We start from the raw sequence: 20,863 nt of genomic DNA, 5'->3' as shown, positions 1-20,863 counted from the left end.
TAGTGATACCTCATTGTGGTTTCAACTTGCATTTTCATAATAACTGATGTTTTACATCTTTTCATCTGCTTGTTACTTGTATCTCTTTGGTGATATGTACATTCAGTCTTTTGTTTCTGTTTGTCTCCTTTTCAATTACTTGTTTATTTATTTATTTAGAGAGGGAGAGAGAGAATGAGTGGGGGAGGGGCAGAAAGAAAGGGAGAGAGCGAGAATCCCAAGCAGGCTCCACACTATCAGTGCAGACCCCCACGTGGGACTCAAACTCATGAACCATGAAATCATGACCTGAGCTGAAATCAAGAGTGAGACAATTAACTGACTGAACTACCCAGGTGCCCTCTGTTTGTCTTTTTAATACTAAGTTTTGAAAGTTCTTTAAGTTTACCAGATACCATAACTTTTATCAGACATAGGGTTTTTTTTTTTCAGACATGTATTTGGCAAATATCTTCTCCTAGCCTAACAGACTGATTTTTGTCACTATCATCAGAAAATAAATCACATTTAAAATATATTTAAATGTAGGATGGCTGGGTGGCTCAGTCACTTCAGCATCCAATTCTTACATATTTTTCTGATGTTTATTGCTTACTTTTTAGAGAGAGAGGCAGAATGCGACCAGGCATTGGGCAGAGAGAGAGGGAGACACAGAATCTGAAATAGGTTCCAGACTCTGAGCTGTCAGCACAGAACCCAATGTGGGGCTCAAACTCATAAACCACGAGATTGTGACCTGAGCCAAAATCAGATGCTTAACTGAGTGAGCCACCCAGGTGCCCCAAGCGTCCAGCTCTTGATTTCATCTCAGGTCACGATCCCAGGATCGTGGGATTGAGCCCCACATTGAGCTCTGTGCTGAGTGTAGAGCCTGCTCAAGATTGTCTCTGTCTCCCTCTGCCCTTCTCCCCTGCTCTCCCTCTTGCTCTATTTCTAAAATAATCATATTTGAATGTATATTTTGCTGACTTTTTTTTTTAATGTTTATTTATATTTGAGAGAGAGACTGAGAGTGAACAGGAGAGGGGCAGAGAAAGAGGGAGACACAGAACTCGAATGGGTTCCAGGCTCTGCACCGTCAGCACAGAGCCTGGTATGGGACTCAAACTCACAAACCATGAGATCATGACCTGAGCCGAAGTCGGACACTTAACCAACTGAGCCACCCAGGCGCCCCTATTTTGCTGACTTTTTGCTCTGATTTCTTAGGAGCCCTTGAAGGCTATCTATTTCCCAGTATAATTTACAAAGATGCTGGCCCTATTATTAGATATTAAATACATTATTTGTACAGAGGTGATATTTCTCATTTTTTTTTTAATTTTTATTTTTTAGTTTGGGTGTACAGGGGCGCACTGTTGCTTAATTAAATTGAGAAAGCTTTAGGGGTGCCTGGGTGGCTCAGTCAGTTGAGCGTCCAACTTCAGCTCAGGTCATGATCTCACAGTTCGTGAGTTCGAGCCCCGCGTCGGGCTCTGGGCTGATGGCTCAGAGCCTGGAGCCTGCTTCGGATTCTGTGTCTCCCTCTCTCTCTGCCCCTCCCCCATTCATGCTCTGTCTCTCTCTGTCTCAAAAATAAATAAACATTAAAAAAAATTTTTTTTTTTAAATTGAGAAAGCTTTAGTTTTCAAATTACCTGCTTACACCTCATCATGTAGTGAATTCACTGGTACTGCCGTTGAGCTGCTTCTTTGGAGTGAGTACTGTGTAGGCTTGACTTTTGTTGTTTCTTCACTGAAGGAAGAAGACCATGGCTGATAAAGAATGAGATGTTCTCTTGGTCACCACATTACAGAATATATATTATCCAAAAATTATTTCTTTTAAAAATATACTTGATCACTTAAAAAAGAAAAAGTCACTTACAAATTGATCGTAAGGAACCAAGAGACCCAAGAGACTGTGATGAATTGAAGCTCGTCCAGAAATTAAGGTGGTCTCTGAAATGATAATGTATTGAGAGCAAGGGACAGGGTTGGGTAATGATTTCTGAAACTTACACATAAACCCAGTTTCATGAAGTGAAGTTTTCTCCTGTTATGAAAGATGTCAAGGAGTTGCATTTGGCTTTTTAAAAATTAGGAAATTCAGGGCCTCCTGGGTGGCTCAGTTGGTTGGGTGTCCAACTTCGGCTCAGGTCATGATCTCACGGTTCGTGAGTTCGAGCCCCGCGTCGGGCTCTGTGCTGACGCTCAGAGCCTGGAGCCTGCTTCGGATTCTGTGTCTCCCTCTCTCTCTGCCCCTCCTCTGCTCATGTTCTGTCTCTCTCTGACTCAAAAATAAATAAAACATTAAAATTAAAAATTAGGAAATTCATCACCTCCACTTTATCTCCTTGCCCATAGTAAATGAATTAAAAAATCTTTAACCTGAAAAGGGAGAACAGGAGAGGAGACAATAGAAGAGAGCATTTTAGAAGCTGAAAAACTGATGGACTGCACAGTAAATTAGTAGATCCTAGAAATCCAAATCCTAAGTTATCATTTGAAAAAGCTAGGAATGAGATTTACATTCACAATAATGTAATACTTTAGCAGTACCAGATACCTCTTGAAACAAGAATTCGGAGGTGGAATTTGATTTAAAAAAAAAAAAATACAGAGGATACATTGATTATCAGTTTAAGAAACACTCGTATCCCCAGATTTTTCTCTCCCAACTGTGCAGTTGGGTGATTGACTTATCCCTGTACCAACCTGACAAAGAGGAGAGGTTTATTCTATAGAGAGAAAAAAATAGTGCTCTCTAGGCTGAAGAGTGGGGAAATAGGCAATAGAAACTATTGAAATCAAGGAATGATACTAAATAGAGGTGATTAAGGGAAATGTGCAAAGTGGGTGCTGAGACCTTAACTTTACCCCCATTCCCCACTTGGCTACCCATACACTAGGTGACAGATATTCTCATTGAGGGCAGTAAATTGCTGGGGACTCCTAGAGAATCTGACCAGCCCAAGAGGAAAGACCTAAAGATAACATCAGAACTTCCCCAACAAAGTAGCCTAACTGGATTATCCAGCAGTGAAGCTCATCTTTGATAAACTAACCATGCATAACTTTACAGATTCCAGTCAGCTTTATAGATCCCCAACTCTTAAAAATGAACGGTTAAGATCACCAGGCATATGAAGTTTCCAGTATGAAAGAGATCAAGAGAGTAACCAACAAACTATTCTAATATTCCACAAAAATAAAGAAGAAAGTTTGTTTTCTCTGTATTCTCAGAGATGAGAGCATTTGGAATCATGAAACAAAAATGTACACTATAAAAAAGAAAAAGAATAAAACAGACCTATTGTAAATTATAAATATGGTAGCAGTGATTAAAAAAATCAGAAGGGTTAGAAGATAGAATTATAAACATTTCCCAGAAAATCGAGAAGATAAAGATAGCGAATAGGAGAAAAGATAAAATTGAAGGAATGATCCAAGAGTTTTAACATTTGAAGAGTAGAAACTTCAGGAAGAGAGAACAGAGAAGAAAGGAAACATCAATAAAAGAATACAAGAGGGGCGCCTGGGTGGCTCAGTCATTTGAGTGTCCGACTTTGGCTCAGATCATGATCTCACAGTTCGTGAGTTCGAGTCACGCGTCGGGCTCTGTGCTGACAGCTCGGAGCCTGGAGCCTGCTTCCGATTCTGTGTCTCCCACTCTCTCTGCCCCTCCCCCGCTCATGCTCTGTCTCTCTTTCTGTCTCTCTTTCTCTCTCAAAAATAAATAAACATTAAGAAAATAAAAATAAATAAATAAAAGAATACAAGAAAAATCCATAGAAGTAAAGGACGTGAGTTTACACATTGAACGGGTCAAAGGACGTGAGTTTACACATTGAAAGGCCAGCATAATAGATGAAAAAGGACCCATTATTAAGGACATGTCATTGTAGTGAGTCAGATCACTGGGAAGAACGAAGATCGTGGATGCTTCCAGAGGGGAAAAACAGGTCACAACAAAGGATAAGGATTCAAAATTACTGTGGACTTCTCAAAAACAACACTGATAGCTAGAATGCAATGTGCCATGCCTTCATTCTTCTGAAGAATTATTTTCAACACTGAACTCTTTATCCAGCCAGACCATTAAACAAATGCCAAAAGGGCAGATAAAAACATTTTGAAATGTCTCAAAACATTTACTTGTTGCAGCATTTAAAATGTCTTATTTTAGAGATACATGCTCACATATCTACAGATGAAATGATAAGTTTAGAATTTACTTCAAAATAACCCATCTGGAAAGGCTTGAATTGGTGGAGGGTATAGATGAAATAAGAATGGCCAGAAATGTTAATTGTTAAAGCTGAATAGTGGTGTGTGGGGTTTATTATCCTATTCTTTATTTTTGTATAGGTTTGGAAATTCTCATAATAAAAAGTAAACTTACAAATACACATACTACTACAAAGCTTTCTTTTGGAAAATGTGCTCCATGAAAACAAGGAAGTATTAAATAAAAAGGAAGATAGGGCACAGAACATTGTTCTCAGAGTATGATCTCCAGGCCAGTAGCATCAAAGCCAACTGTGAACTTGACAGAAGTGCAGATTCCCAGGCCCAACCTCCGATCTAATGAATTAGGAACTCTGGCTATGAGGTTTGGTATTCTGTCTCAATGATTCTGATATATACGGAAGTTTGAGAGCCACACTTAAAAAATAGCTGTGCTCAAGTAAAGAATGGATATCTCATTTCTCTTAACAGCTTGTTCTCTGGACTTTGATATTTGATCTGACATTTTTTTTTATTTAAAAAAAAATTTTTTTTAACGTTTATTTATTTTTGAGATAGAGACAGAGCATGAATGGGGGGGGTGGGGTCAGAGAGAGGGAGACACAGAATCCGAAACAGGCTCCAGGCTCTGAGCTGTCGGCACAGAGCCTGACGCGGGGCTCGAATTCACGGACGGCGAGATCATGACCTGAGCCGTAGTCGGCCGCCCAACCAACTGAGCCACCTAGGTGCCCCTTGATCTGACGTTTAATTGAATGGAGTCATTATACATAAAGGCAGAAGAATTCCTATTAGTTGTGCTATTGGTGCTAGCAATCTGAATGGACAATGGATGTGAAATGTTCAGACTTTGGTAAATTGTTAAGTTAGGTAATTGTCTCAGAAACGGACTAGTTATGAGTTGAACAGATGAACATCTACCATATGTCAATCTGACTGCTGGTCCAAATGGCATCTTGACATTTTCTGCTAGCATTGTTCATTGAATTTTCCATGATCTAAAATGTCTTTTTCCCTCCTCCACTATTAAAAGCCTGTTTTTTCTCTGGGCCCAACCTAAGCCACAACTTTTCAACAAACCATTGCTCATCTTTTTTACTTAACTGTAAGATTTTGTAAAAAGAAAACATGGACTCTGGTGCGCTTGGGTGGTTCAGTCAGTTAAGCGTGTGACTCGATTTCAGCTCAGGGCATGATCTCGCAGTTCATGAGATCAAGCCCCCGCGTCAGGTTCTGCACTGGATTATCCAGTAGTGAAGCTCCAGAGCCTGCTTGGGATTTCTCTCCCCACCTCTCTCTGCCCCTTCCCCATTCTCTCTCTGTCTCAAAATAAATATATAGACTTAAAAACAAAATAAAACATGGACTAAGCAACTGTTATGTGCTAAGCATTATGCTAGGTGTTTTACATGTTACCTCCTTTAGTCATCATAATAATCTCCTTATAACCTAACTAAATATTAACATATATTTAGCCTTTTCATATACGTGCTTTTCTCTTGGTTTGTGCCTTCGATTTTTATTTCAAGAAGAATGGTAATTGACCACTTCTATTTCATAGTACAAGGATTTCCATTAGCCCATTGGTTCCCAAACGTCATTGTGCATCTAGAAGGCTTGTTGAAACAGATTCCAGTTATATTTGTAAGTTTTATGTAAAAGTGAAATTTTTTTGAAAGACATGAATATTTTCAAATTACTGAATTGTTTTTGATACTTAGAAGGCTTGGAAAGAATTAGTTTTAGAAGCCAAGTTAAGGTCATTAAGATATGCCTTGATCATAAAGTAATTATAATCAGGGGCGCCTTGGTGTCTCAGTCAGTTAGGTGTGTGACTTCGGCTCAGGTCGTGATTTCATGGTTTGTGAGTTTGAGCCCCACCTTGGGCTCTGTGCTGACAGCTCGGAGCCGGGAACTGCTTCAGATTCTGTGTCTCCCTCTCTCTCTACCCCTCCCCAGCTCACACTCTGTCTGTCTGTCTCACTCTCAAAAATAAAGATTAAAAAAAAATTTTTTTTTTAATTTTTTTTTTAACATTTATTTATTTTTGAGACAGAGAGAGACAGAGCATGAACGGGGGAGGGTCAGAGAGAGGGAGACACAGAATCTGAAACAGGCTCCAGGCTCTGAGCTGTCAGCACAGAGCCCGACTCGGGGCTTGAACTCACGGACCGCGAGATCGTGACCTGAGCCGAAGTCGGCCGCTTAACCGACTGAGCCACCCAGGCGCCCCTAAAAAAAAATTTTTTTTAACAAAAAATTATTACAATCAAATAACTTCTGGCAAAGTTTTGGAACATTCCAGTAATGTTATCATTATGTAAATGCATCTTCATGGTTCTACTATCAAATTATTTGAATAAAAGTTCCTTACTGGGTGGTTTTTCCCAGTTCCTAGCACAGTACCTGTGTGAAAACCTGTCAATTGACCTATAGCAAATCTTTATATATATTTTTTTTAGGTTTTTATTTATTCAGAGAGAGAGAGAGAGAAAGAGAGAGAGAGAGAGAGAGAGAGAGAGAGAGAGAGAGAGAATTCCAAGCAGGCTTCACACTGTCAGCACAGAGCCCGATGCAGGGCTTGATCCCATGAACCATGAGATCATGACCTAGCCAAAAATCAGGAGTTGAATGTTAGCCCACTGAGTCACCTATGCACCCCAATGTTTATATTTCTGATCTGGGTTTGATTTTCAGAAGTCACCAGAAATTATTCAGAATTATTAAATCAGATAATTGAAGCTAAATAAAGGTATTTGAGCCAAAATATATTTTAGTCAGAGCACAGCATAAAGAAGATATTTACTTATATTAATTTGCTTTCTAACACTTCTTCCTTTTAGTCTAAAATAGTACAGTTTTAACATAATAGAAAATGTGCTTAGATGTAGAAGTTTGCTTTTTATGATTCTTGGGACAGGTGGGTGATCCTCTTTTTAATGGCAAACCATTACCAGTAAAATTCCATTACACCAAATCTACAAGGGATTTTCAAACATCATGGGAAAAGATTACAACTTTATTTTTACTAACTTTTAGCTGAAATTTAGCATTTTCTTTATTAATGTAGTCAAAAATTACAGTACAGTACATTATCAGTATTTGTGACTTTTTCACCAACAGAAATTATAAATACTGTCCCATGGCATTATTGGCATACTGCTACTAGATAGTAATTTGTTAATATAAAATAACACATACAGGGCGCCTGGGTGGCTCAGTCATTTAACTGCCTGACTTCAGCTCAGGTCAGATCTTGCAGTTCATGAGTTCAAGCCCTGCATCAGGCTCTGTGCTGACAGCTCAGAGCCTGGATCCTTCTTTGGATTCTTTGTCTCCTCTCTCTCTGCCCCTCCCCTGCTCACACGCTGTCTCTCTTTCAGACATTAATATTTATTAAATATTAATAAAAACTAAAAAAATAACACGTATGTATATTAGTATACCTTAACTTAAATTTTTTTGTTATGTAATTGGTTTCCTTTAGAATTATATGTATTTTTGCTTCATACTTTGAAAACATGTTCTCAGGATTTTGAAAGTTTCATCAGATTTGCATAGGAGTGCATGAAACTTTGCATTACACAGGGCTGCACAGAACATTTTTGTAGCATTAGAATTTTGTTTTGAGTCTGTTGATGTCTTCAAGTAATTTAAGATGAAAGAATTAATACCTAAATTTCTAATTTTTTTTAATGTTTATTTTTGAGAGAGAGAGAGGCAGTGTGTGAGCAGGGGAAGGGCAGAGAGAGAGGAAGACACAAAACTTGAAGCAGGCTCCAGGCTCTGTGCTGTCAGCACAGAGCCTGACCGCGAGATAATGACCTGAGCCAAAGTTGGACGCTTAACCAACTGAGCCACCCAGGCGCCCCAGTATCTAAATTTCTAAAGTGAAATGAAGTATTTCAGGCCCAGGGAAGAAAAGAAAATGCATTACACTATCCTTTCTCTGCTGGGCTTCAGGCTATCTTGGATTTTGAGGTTTTGCATGGTCTACCTTTTTCTTAAACTTCATTTCTTACCAGACTCCCTCCAGTCATGCTACACTTTTAGTGTCTTATCTAAGCCTGCTCTTTCCTGCCCATAAGTATTTATATGTGCTTTTCTTGCTGTCTGGAATGTTCTTTCTTTCTTCCTTTGTCCATTCCATTACTTTCTTGGAAACCTTGGCCTACCTGATTAGATTACCTTTTTTTTTTTTTTTTAACATTTATTTATTATTGAGAGACAGAGAGAGACAGAGCATGAGCATGGGAGAGGCAGAGAGAGGGGAGACACAGAATCCGAAGCAGGCTGCAGGCTCTGAGCTGTCAGCACAGAGCCCCGACACGGGGCTGGAACCCACAAACCACAAGATCATGACCTGAGCTGAAGTCGGATGCTCAACTGACTGAGCCACCCAGGTGCCCCTGATTAGATTACTTGTAATATAGGCTTTCTCAACATAATGTACTGTTCTTATTTATGGCTTTTACAGTTGAAGTTTTACATTTCTTGTGTGATTGATTTGGTTAACGTGAGTTCTGCAAAGTTAAGAACCATGCCTGTTTATCCTCGGCATTGTATCCCCAGTGCCTTGAATAGTACTTGGTAAATCATAGATGTTCATAAATATTTCGTTGGTTGGTTGGGTTACATGGATAAATAAATAAACATGAAAGGTTTAAATCATGGTTGTCCAATAAAAATATGTTAGTCACATATACAAGCCATATAAGTAATAGAAAATTTTCTAGTAGCCACATCAAAAAAGGAAAAACAAGTGAGATTGATTAATTATATTTTATTTAACTTAATATATCCAAAATATTGTCATCCTAATATACAGTCATAAGAAATTATTACTAAGATATTTTACATTTTGTTTTTTACCAAGTCTTCAAAATCCAGTGTGTATTATACACTTACAGCTCATTTTAGTTCAGACTAGCCATACATGACTAATGACTACTATATTGGACAGCACAGGTTTCAATGTCAAAGCATATTAAAAATTAAGAAATTGGGGGCTACCTGCATCATGGTCCAGCCTTTATTTCAGGGTAAATTTTGAAAGCAGGATTTTGTTTATTCAGAAATTCCCAAAATTGAGATATATCAAATCAGTGTGTTAAATGAAAAAAATTGAAATGAATACTTAATACTTACAGTTTGCTTACCTATATATTTTCTTTAAGATTTGCAAGTTACGAAGGGAAAATACAGTCTTGGAAAAGACATCACGCATTTGAGGGCAGTGAGATTATTCAAACTGACCTTGTCTAAGAATCTTTTCTTAGGTTCTGCTCTCTTAAAGTAACATTTTTATTAAGTGGCTTTAATTATTTTAGCATTTTTTATTGTAGGATGAGTCTGGGAAGGTTCTTCTGGCAAAGTATTACTGTATTTTAATGAGTCTGATGCCACCAAATTTAAGATGCACTGTTATTTTATATGTCACATTGCCATTTTAAGTTGATACCATTTGTAAGACATCCTTATTTCAGAGACAAAATTTGTATGTGTGGCAGGGAATTTTATAATGGGTGAAATGAGGTGTTTGAGTAGAAATCTCAAAGAGGAAAATGAATGTGGTAAGAGGTGACATGGTAGGAAGCAGCAGTTGTCAAGTTCCTCCATGACTAATTGAAGGAACTATAAGGAGTCCTGTGTGACTGGAGGCCTGGATGGTCTGTAGACAAGGGGAAAGTAGTAGGAAAAGAAGGCAGAGAGGTATGCTCCTGATTCTATAGAGCCTTGTGGGTCCTTGTGAGGACTTCAACTTTGTATGCGAAATGAAAAGGGAAGTTATGGAAGTCTGAGCCATGGAGTGATTTGATCCTTGTAACAAGATCACTTTTGGCTGCTTTGTTATGAATAGTTTGTAGGAGGAGGATGGAAGCAGGAAACCAGAATTAGGCAGCCCTAAGAAATTGTACACATAATCCAGGTGAGACATAGCAGTGGTTTGGATCCAGCTAGTATTGCTTATTAGAAGTGAATGGATTCCAGATTTATTTTGGAGGTCCAGCTGACAAGGTTTGCAGATTTGCTGATGAATGCCTTATATGATTCAGTGAAATGAGTCGGATGATTTCAGGTCTAAGCAACTGTTGGTTACCATTTATGGAAATGTAGAAGCCTAGAGTTTGGTGAAGCAAATCACATGACCAGGTTTTGATGTGTTGAGATTCCTCTTAAATAGTCAGGAGAAGACACAAAAGAGGCAATTAAGGGGGCGCCTGGGTGGCTCAGTCGGTTGAGCGTCCGACTTCGGCTCAGGTCACAATCCGCGAGTTCGCGAGTTCGAGCCCCGCGTCGGGCTCTGGGCTGATGGCTCAGAGCCTGGAGCCTGCTTCCGATTCTGTGTCTCCCTCTCTCTCTCTGCCCCTCCCCCGTTCATGCTGTGTCTCTCTCTGTCTCAAAAATAAATAAACGTTAAAAAAAAAAAAATTAAAAAAAAAAAAAAGAGGCAATTAAGTAAGAGTTTGGAGGTTAGGGAAAGAGGACCTGTCTGAAGTTATAAATTGTGTGTGTTTGTGGACACGTGAATGTACATGTGTCAAGTGGTATGTGTGCAAATTTATCTTTTGATCCTCATATCATTGACTGTTTCTTCAGAATTCCCTCCCCCGCCAACCCAGTATGTTTAATTTTTGATTTTAATGTTAGTGGTTTTGTAAAATGTTAGATGATATTTGCTAAACATTTGTCAAATGTGTGGCTCTTGGTTAACAGTGGGATAGAAAGAGGAAGGTTGTAAGGAAAGAGACTTTTGTATCATTTTTAACTTTTTACTTTGAAATAATTTTATATAAAAAATTGTAAGACTAATGTGATAACTCTTGTGGACACTTAGATTCACCAATATTTTAATGTTTCTTTTATCTTGTTCTCTAGACACATGTACACATGCCTTATATCTTTCCCTGAGTCATTTGAGAGTAAGTTTCATATATCACACTTCTTTTCCTCTTAATACTTCAGTGTATAATTTCCAAGAGCAAAGATATTCTCTTTGCAGGTATAACCATAATATAGCTGGCAAATTCAGGACATTTCATGTAGTAATATCTTTTTTTCTAATTTAAAGTCTGTATTCCAGTTTTGTCCATTGTTCAGCAGTATCCTTTGTAGCATATTTTTTCCCTTCAGTACAAAATCCAGTCTACAGCGTGTATTGCATTTAGTTGTCATGTTTCTTTTAGTTTCTTTTAATCTAGACCAATTAGCTCCTTAGCCTTTCTTTGTCTAGTGTAACATATTTTTGAAGACTCTGGGCAAGTTATTTTCTAGAATGTTTTTCATTTAGGACTTGATGTTTCTTTGTGATTTGATTCAGGTTATGCATCCTTGGCAAAATACACTAAAATGATGTGGTGTCCTTCTCAGGGTATATCTCACTAGAGGCACAGATATCTGTCTGCTTTTTTTTATATGTAAATGTTATGGTTAAGATTTGAAGGGTGGGGAGGTGGACGAGGATTCTACGACTTAAAAAGAAAGTTGGAAAAAACATTGAATTAAGCTTGGTTCATTATTCGCCACTAAAAATCTTCCAACTTGATTCTCCTCATTTTGATTCTCTGCTAAAACTTTCAGATTATCATGATTTTTCTGGGTGGAATTCTTACAAGGAATGCATTTACCAGAAAATGGAAATGTCTGCTTACCATAGCATTTATTCCTCCCTGTAAATCATATGATATTTTCATTGATACCTATGTTCATTGATAGTTTCTACATTTACATAGCACTATTTTCATTCCTTACACTGGGGACTTTCCCAAGATCATACCATCTATGTTAGATTCTGAATACCAGCTGGCCTGCTTTAATGCCTCTGTCATTGGCCTGTACAAGTGATGATAATCTTATGTGGTTCACTTTGAACATTTTGTTGAATACCTTTTTCTTTTCACTTTAAAAAAACTTTAAATTTGAAATAATTGTACTTATACAGAAACTTGCAGAATGGAACCAGAGGTTTTATTTATCCTTCATCCAGTTTCCCTGCATCGTAAGATCTTACATAGCTGTAGTACAGTTCAAAACCCAGAAGTTGATATTGGTACAACCCACAGACCGTATTCACATTTTACCAGGTTTACGTGTACTCATTTGTGTGTATGTCTGTGTGCATGCATGCACATGTGTATGTAGTTGTATGCAGTTTTATCACTTGCAAAGATTCTTGTAACCACCATTACAGTAAAAATAGAGAACTGTTTCATCACCACAAAGATCCCTCATTCTACCCCTTTATAGGCTCTTCTGTCTCTCTCTTCTCTCCTTCCAGCCTTCTCTCTCATTCCTAACCCCTACAACCACTCATCTTTTTGTCAGTTCCGTACTTTTATCCTTTTGAAAATTTTATATAAATGGAATCACACAGTATATTACCTTGTGAGATTGGCTTTTTTCCTCAGTATGAGTAAGATGCACCAGGCTATTGAATATGTCAATAATATGTTCCTTTTATTGCTAAGTAGTATATGTACCATAGTTTGTGTAACATGAACTAATCAAAGGACATTTGGTTTGCTTGCAATTGAGGGGCTGTTACTAATAAAGGTCTCATGAACAATGATGTGCATGATTTTGTGTGGACCTTAGTTTTCTGAATTTTGGTCTCCGCGTTCAGTAAATAAATATTTGTTCAATGTCAGTCACTGTCCTAGGGCCTGAATTATACTGGTGTACCTATCAGGGACTCTTGTACACAGTCTCTAATCACATATGTTTAATCACATATGTATGTAATCACACATGCCTGAACAGTATGTTTGGGCTCACATTTTATGTGTGCTTTTGTAACCTCTTTGTATCTTCCCACATATTAAGTTGTTCACTTTCCAGACTTTGGAAATACTGTTTTTGAATGGATATCTTCTACTCCATTAGGAAATGAACATTTGCCATTTTTGGACTGCTATTGTATCATTCAGATGTCCACTCATGGAATCAGAAATCGCTGGAGATTTTTCAGCAGAAAATGTTTAGAAGTAAACAAAAGAAACACTTTGTGGGTAGTGCATAGGTAGTAACTGCAGGAACCAGCTTTTATTCCTTGGGTCAGAGGAACGAAGGGACGAGGTTGGGGTTATCTGAACTTAGAAGTTGGAGGGAGAGCCCCGCCGAGTTGGGAGTTGGACTTCTGAAGAGAAAGGTTTGCCCACTGGTGCTGGTACCAGTATCCCAGGAGCCTTTTGGGACTGAGGCTTAAACCTCTGAGTTGAAAGGACTGCCTGGTTAGTACTTTCAGAAGCTGAGACTCAGGCATCTAGAGATGGGAACGCTGTTCATCTGCTATCTCAGAAGCTTAGAGGAAATGCACTGTGACATCTAGAAAAAGGATTATACCCAGTGTAGTTGGTTTTAATATCTTCGTAGTTTGAAGGGGAATGCTGTAGAGCTCCACTTCACGTATCTAGTAAGTGGCCCTTGCACAGTTGATGCTGGTACATCTGAGGTGGCCAGCTAGTTCAGGGAGTTCTAAAAGAGGCTGGAGCCTGGAACTGACTACCATTTCCAGGACTAAGGACCTTTGCTAGACAAATGTTGATGGAAACGGTATGTAACAAAAAACACAGGCTTTTTCTGCCTTCCTCCTGGCTTCCAGTCTCTGGCTAGAATGGTGCCCATACTGAACCAACAAAGAAGACTAATAGAGGGGAAATGTATTTTGCCGTATCCCAGTCCCAGTAGCATAAAATAATACAGAAGGGTGGATTTAAGAGAGCCGATATGGTTAATAAGAAGTGGCAAGCTCATTATCAAATGAGCTTTTAAAGAATTCCCTGCTATGAGTCTGAATAGGTCTTCTCAATGAATCTGCAAAAGCCAGAGTCTCATTTTCCCCTCTCACCCTAGCATCCCTCCAGCCCATCAACTCCCCTTGTTACATGATTATACATATTATGTTATATATTATTACATATAATGTTATTGTTATGTATATTATGCATTATACATTATTAATGAATTATTATATACGTTATATGTTTTATATGTTATATATTATGTATATTATGTTATTACATATTATACATATTACATGTGAATTAGGCCTAGGTAATCAGGCTGCTGATACATACCCTCCCCCACCTCTACTGCCCCTTGTCTCCCCCAGCCCTACCTTGATTGTGAAGCAGGATCTTAAAGAGAAGCAATGACAGAAAGTTTTTCTTATGATAATATTGGCAACTGCAGTATCCAGTTTCTAGGAGCAGCAGTGCCACTAGTGGCTTCCAGGGTCCAGAAGAGGAAGCGGCCTGTCTGTACAGTTGACACCGTGGGGTGCAGTCTCAGAGTTCTCTCTCTTACCTAGTCTCCCCTGGCTCCTTTCCATTTTCTGACCTCGTTTATTTATATTTCTTAGCAATATGAGCTGCCTGATACTTTCAAAAGAAACTTCTTCAGTGAGCAAGCATCAGTTTCTCTTACTTGTAATTTAGAGCAATGTTTGATGTTTGTTTATTTGAATCTGGTAGGCTTTATTTATTTTCTGGCTGAACAAAGATATTTTAATATTTTGCATTTGTTTGTAAAAAAAATTAGATGCTCAGCTTAGATAATTTTGTCTTTAACCTCAGTGAGCATTGGACAGGATATTTGGCAATGAGTAGAATAAGGGTGAAATCTCGATTGTGGTGGTACTAGGTGGCTAAAACTAAACAGAAAAACCAGCCAGGCACCTTCCTGACCAACAGAACCTGACAAAGGTTGTGGTACAACCAGGGCTGATGGAAAATGAGTAGGGAATCCACAGAGGAGAAACCAGAGAGGGGCAACTCAAAGTTGTGTAAAAAGTCTACCCAAGTCTCTAGTTGACTCCTAAACAATGTATGTGGGAGACAGATAGAAAGTAGTCTTAAAATGTGATCTGAGTCACTGCCACCATGGGAGAGATGTGGGGGAGCTAAAGCTGCTTTCAAGAACATTTGCCATTTTTTTAACTGTAGGTACCAAGAGAAGGAATGTAGTTAGTGAGGAGATAATCCAGAAAAAGCCAGAGAAAGGGAACCCCAAATGTAAAACTCGGTTCAAATTTGTACCTGACCTTTCATTTGTGTGTGCACAGGCCAGACTGAAAGTACTCTAAACTGAGACCCTAGCTGCTGCCCATTGAACACATGACAGAATTAGCAATTTGGGTCTGAGCATGTTAATTGCGTGCTGAAACAAAAACAGAATTTTTCAGAGTAAAACAGAATCCAGAGTTCACAACCTAACATTCACAGTTTTCAGGGTCAACTCAAAATTACTCAAGATACAAAAAGCCAGGAAATTACAGCACATTCTCAAGGGAAAAGACATGAACCAAGGCCAAATTCAAGATGAGCAAGATGAATTATCTGATAGGGATTTTAAAGCAGGTTGTATGTTTGTGTGAGGTAAAAGAAAATAGGCTTGTAATGAATGAAAAGGTAGACCATTTCAGCAGAGAAAAAGAAAACATAGAACCGATGGGAATTTTAGAACCATGAAGAATGATATCTGAAATAAAAACCATTCACTGTCTGGAATTTATAGTAGAGATGACAGAAAATAATTAGGATTTTGAATATACATCAAAAGAAGTCATTTTTTTTAATGTTTATTCATTTTCGAGAGGCAGGGGAAGGACAAAGAGAGGGGAAGACACCGAGTCCAAAGCAGGCTCCAGGCTCCGAGCTATCAGTACAGAGCCTGATGTGGGGCTTAAATTCACAAGCCATGAGATCATGACCTGAGCCAAAGTCAAATGCTTAATTCACTGAGCCACTTAGGCACCCCCAAGTAGTCATTCTTAACCCAATTTTTATTTTGTTTTGTTTTGTTTTATTTTAAATGAGCAGAATTAAATGGGTTTTAGGAGTCTTCAGAGAGAAAAGAAAGTGAAAAAATATTTGAAGAAATTATAGTAAAACTTTCCAAATTTGGTGAAGAATGTAAATTTATATATTTGAGAAGCTCAACCGACAATAGGACAAATTGAAACTGGATACATCATAGTCAAACTGTTGAAAACTAAAGATAAAAAATCCTGAACTTAGCTATAGAAAAATGACACATAAATGGGGACATTCAAACTACTGTATACTTCTCCTTAGAGATCATGGAGGCTAGAAGACATCTTATAATGGATTCAGTGAAGATACTCTTCAAAAAGGAAGTGAAATAAAGATATTTTTAGATAAAGGAAAACTAAGAGAACTTGTGGGCAGACGACCTGTGCTACAAGAGATGCTAAGGGAACTTTTTCAAGCTGGAGAGAAATACACCAGAGGTAAACAGGTCTTTAGGAACTAATGAAGAACATCAGAAAAAGTGAATATGTGTTGGTAATTATAGGATTATTTTTCCCTTTTAATGCTTTTAAGATACAGAAAATCTGAATAAGCCAGATCTAAAAACCTGAACTTAATATCTCCCTACCAAGAAAACCTGTCCACATGATTTCCCTGGTATGTTGTTTAATACATCCAAAGAAATAGTTCCAATCTTATACAAACTGTTTCCTACACTTTCCCACACAGCGTAGGTGTGAAACCTAAACCTGATGAAGACATCACAAGAATATTAGAGCTCTATGGTAGACATAGATACCATATTCTTTTATAAAATACTAGCAAATCAATAGTAGAAGAATTATGTATAACTTCTCAGCCTTTTGGCTAAGATTATGTGTAGTATCTATTCTTATCAGTTTAATATTTGATACATCCTCTATCCACGGACAATATAGTAGATGGATTTTTGGAGCAGGGAGATGGAATAGGAGGTTCTTCCATCCACTCCACACATCGACCTTGTATTGCAGTTCCTCCAGGCATGTTGCACTGCCTGCACCCTCAGGACAAAAACAAAAAAGTGGATTATATATAATGAACAAACAAATGTACTTTATCTTAGGAATTAGAGGTTAATTTAATGTAGCAAATCAATCATTATAATTCACCAGTTTTTTAATTTTATTTAAAGCCAAGTTGGTTAACATATACTGTAATAATGGTTTCAGTAGAATCTAGTGATTCATCACTTACATATAACACCCACTGCTCATCCCAACAAGTGCCCTCCTTAATGCCCATCACCCATTTAGCCCACCCTCATCTAATACGCCTCCAGCAACCCTGTTTGTTCTCTGTATTTAAGAGTCTCTTGTGGTTTGCTTGCCTCTTTTTATATTACTTTTCCTTCCCTTCCCTGTGTTCATCTGTTTTGTTTCTTAAATTCTGCATATGAGTGAAATCATACAATATTTATCTTTCACTGACTGTCTTGTTTTGCTTAGCATAATAAATTCTAGTTCCACCCATGTTGCAAATGGCAAGATTTCATTTTTTTATTCCGTTGTATAGTAAAACCTTGGATTGTGAGTAACTTGTTCTGCAAGTGTTCCACAAGAGAGGCAAACATTTTTAATAAATTTTAACTTGATAAATGAACAATGTCTTGCAATACAAGTAGTACGTGACCGACATCACATGATCACAAATGAGCCAGTGGTTCTTCTCTCTCTCTCTCTCTCTCTCTCTCTCTCCCTCTCCCTCTCCCTCTCCCTCTCCCTCTCCCTCTCCCTCTCTCTCTCTCTCTCTCTGTCTCTCTCTCTCTCTCTCGCTGTTGAATTGTGGGTGATGGTCTCCCATGCTTGGATACTCCATCTCAGGCCACGGTGTTTGACAGAAATCAGTGATTTTCCAGTACGTTGGAAGACGCCCACAAATGGCACTAGTGTAGTTTTTTGTCACTTCAAAGCACCTGTGGACAGTCCTTTGCTTTTCCATACAAGACTAAGCTTAGAAATGCTTTACTTCATTTTAGTCAGGCTGCCTGCAGATATAGACCCTTTCCTCTGCTGCTTTATTGCCAATTACTCTAAATACGGTATTTGACAAGAGTATATTAATACTGTAGTGTAGTCAACATCTGTGCAAGCATATACAATGGCCCCCAGGAAGAAAAAGATTCCATTGAGCCAACAAATAGCAGTGATTCTGTTAGCGATAGTGAAAGTTGTCCTCCTCTCTCTTGTCTCCCTCACACCAGCCATGAAGGTTTTCAAAGGTAAGTGCAGGTTAATTTGTCTATTTTTCTCTATATTTTGTATCATATTACAATATTGTCATCATTTTTTATGGGTATTTTGGGGTTGTAGAACGAATCATCTGAGTTTCCATTATTTCTTGTGGGGAAATTCACTTTGATATGCAAGTGCTTTGGATTACAAGCATGTTTCCTGAACAAATTATGCTCACAAACTAAGGTTTTATACCACATCTTTATCCATTCATCAGTCAATGGACATTTGGGCTCTTTCCATAATTTGGCTTTTGTTGATAGCACTGCTATAAACATTGGGGTGCATGTGCCCCTTCGGATAATACCTGATAGTGCAAATGCTGGGTCATAGGGTAGCTCTATTTAAAAATTTTTTTTGTTTTGTTTTTTCAGAGAGAGAGAAAACATGAGCAGGAAAGGGATAGAGAGAGGGGAGAGAGAATCCCAAGCAGGCTCTATGCCATCATTGTGGAACCCAGTGCAGGGCTTGATCTCACAAACCATGAGAGCATGTCCTGAGCCCAAATCCAGTTGGACGCTTAACCAACTGAGCCTCCCAGGTGCTCCTATTTTTAATTATTTGAGGAACCTCCATACTTTTTTCCAGAGTAGGTGCATCAGTTTGCATTCCCACCAGCAGTGCAAAAGTGTTCTCCTTTCTCCCTATCCTCGCCAACATCTATTGTTTCTTGAGTTGTTAATTTTAGTCATTCTGACAGGTTTGAGGTGGTATCTCATTGTTTCCTGATTTGTATTTCCCTGATGTAATTCACCATTTTAACAAACTAAAGACAAAAATTCGTAACAAATTTCAATAGATCAAAAAGGTTTTGACAAAATCCCAATATTCATTTAAATTGAAAAAAAAAATTCTTAGGGAACTAGAAGTAGAAAGGAACATCAGCCTAATGAAGCGCATCTACAAAAACACATAGTTTAACATCATGCTCAATGGTGAAATATTTTATGCTTTTCTCCTAAGATTAGGGTCAGGGCAAGAATATATGTGCCCTTATCACTTCAGTTTTAACATTGTATTTGGTCATCCTAGTCATTTCAGTATGGCAAGAAAAAAGATCTAAAAGGGCATAAAGATCAGAAAGCCAGAAGAAAAACTTTGCAGTAGCATCAAGGTTTTGTAGATATTTTTAGGTGTAAAATAGGTGTTTTAGGTGTTGGAAGTACTAAGTGAATTTTGCAAAATCATAGAATATATGGTTAATATACAATTATGAGATCTATTATATACCATAAGCAGTGAAATTTTAAAAACAATTCCATGTACAGTAACATAACAAGACTTAGGAATCAGTCCTGCATTATGGATTGGACATGTATAATACAGGCTACGTGAGATTATTGAGAGAAATTAAAGAAGACATGAATAACTGGAGAAATGCCCATGGATTAGAAGGCTCAGTATTGTTAAGAGGTCACACCTTTCCATATTAATCTATAGAAAAATCTATGGAATTCCTGCAACCTGGTACTAAATGTTCTTGGAAATACAATGTGAAATGCAAACTACCTAGATTAGCCCAAATAGGTTTTAAAAGGGGAGTAGAGTTTGAAGACATACACTACATGATTTCAAGACTGATTATTGGGCAGCAATAATTTGGTGTTGGGAGTAAGAATAGACTTCTTTTTTTTTTTTTTTTAAAGGATTTTATTTTTAAGTAATCTCTACACCCAGCGCGGGGCTCAAACTTACAACCCCCAGATCGAGTTGCATGCTGTACTGACTGAGCCAGCCAGGTGCCCCAAGAGTAGACATATAGGTCAATGGAACAGAACAGAGGCCAGAAGTAAACCCAAGCAAGGATGAGGAGTAACTGGACTTTGATAGGCTGCTGGTGAGAATGTAAAATGATACAACTAATTTTTGGCAGTTCCTTAAATATATAGTCACTTTATAAGCCAGGCATTCCACTCTAGGTCAGGAGAAGTGAAAATGTATGTCCCTACAAAGATATGAATTTTCACAACAAATTTATTCAAAATAACCAAGAAGTGAAAGCAATTGTCCATCAACAAGTAAATAAATAAGCAATATGAAGTTCACTAAAATTTTAGTTGACTTTGAGTTTGTTTCTATGTCTTCTTACACTCTGTCCACTGAGTTTAACCTTTCAGAGAGTCTTTCATTCTACTTGTGCCAGCACCAGAGAAATCTCTTCTAAAGTATCCTGTGGTACTGTTCTAGACTTTTGGGTCTTTTCTATAATGCTGCTTCTGGAATTTTCCTTATTGTCTTCTTGGGAAGTCCCTTTGCTGCTTCTTTTCATGGATCTCAAATACTTCTTGCTTCTCTTTGTTACTCCCTCATTTTACTGATGCATATCTCCCAGGTTTGAAAGATAAATTTTTATTTATCTTCATGGCTTAGAACTTTCATACCAATTAAGTGCCTGGGTGTGAAACCCTTAAATATCATTGCTATATGCCTTTTTTCTTGGACTAAATTTTCTCATGGAAGAATCTTCCTATAGACAGAAGAGGATGGAAGGAGAGAGTGTGAGTGCTAGGTTTCTGGGAGTCAAGTAGGGGAAAGATCTTTAGTATAAATACTTTCTGATTTGCTTTTTTTTTCCCTTTCCCTACACCC

The 20,863-nt window shown here is 38.0% G+C and overlaps 1 protein-coding gene and 1 non-coding gene across 5 annotated transcripts in view; both read left to right on the top strand.

Annotated features, from left to right (window-relative positions):
- The window catches only part of CERT1 (ceramide transporter 1), a 102,935-nt gene that overhangs the window by 14,073 nt on the left and 67,999 nt on the right, over positions 1-20,863 (top strand). The gene's annotated exons all lie outside the window — the stretch shown is intronic.
- On the top strand, positions 16,849-17,039 carry LOC125935910 (U2 spliceosomal RNA). Its single transcript, XR_007461888.1, has one exon. It is a non-coding gene; the product is annotated as a U2 spliceosomal RNA (small nuclear RNA).

Source organism: Panthera uncia, assembly GCF_023721935.1.
Source record: "Panthera uncia isolate 11264 chromosome A1 unlocalized genomic scaffold, Puncia_PCG_1.0 HiC_scaffold_17, whole genome shotgun sequence".
In the NCBI taxonomy this organism is placed as follows: domain Eukaryota; kingdom Metazoa; phylum Chordata; class Mammalia; order Carnivora; family Felidae; genus Panthera; species Panthera uncia.
The sequence above is the reverse complement of the archived record's forward strand: the minus strand, read 5'-3'. Positions and strand labels throughout refer to the sequence as shown.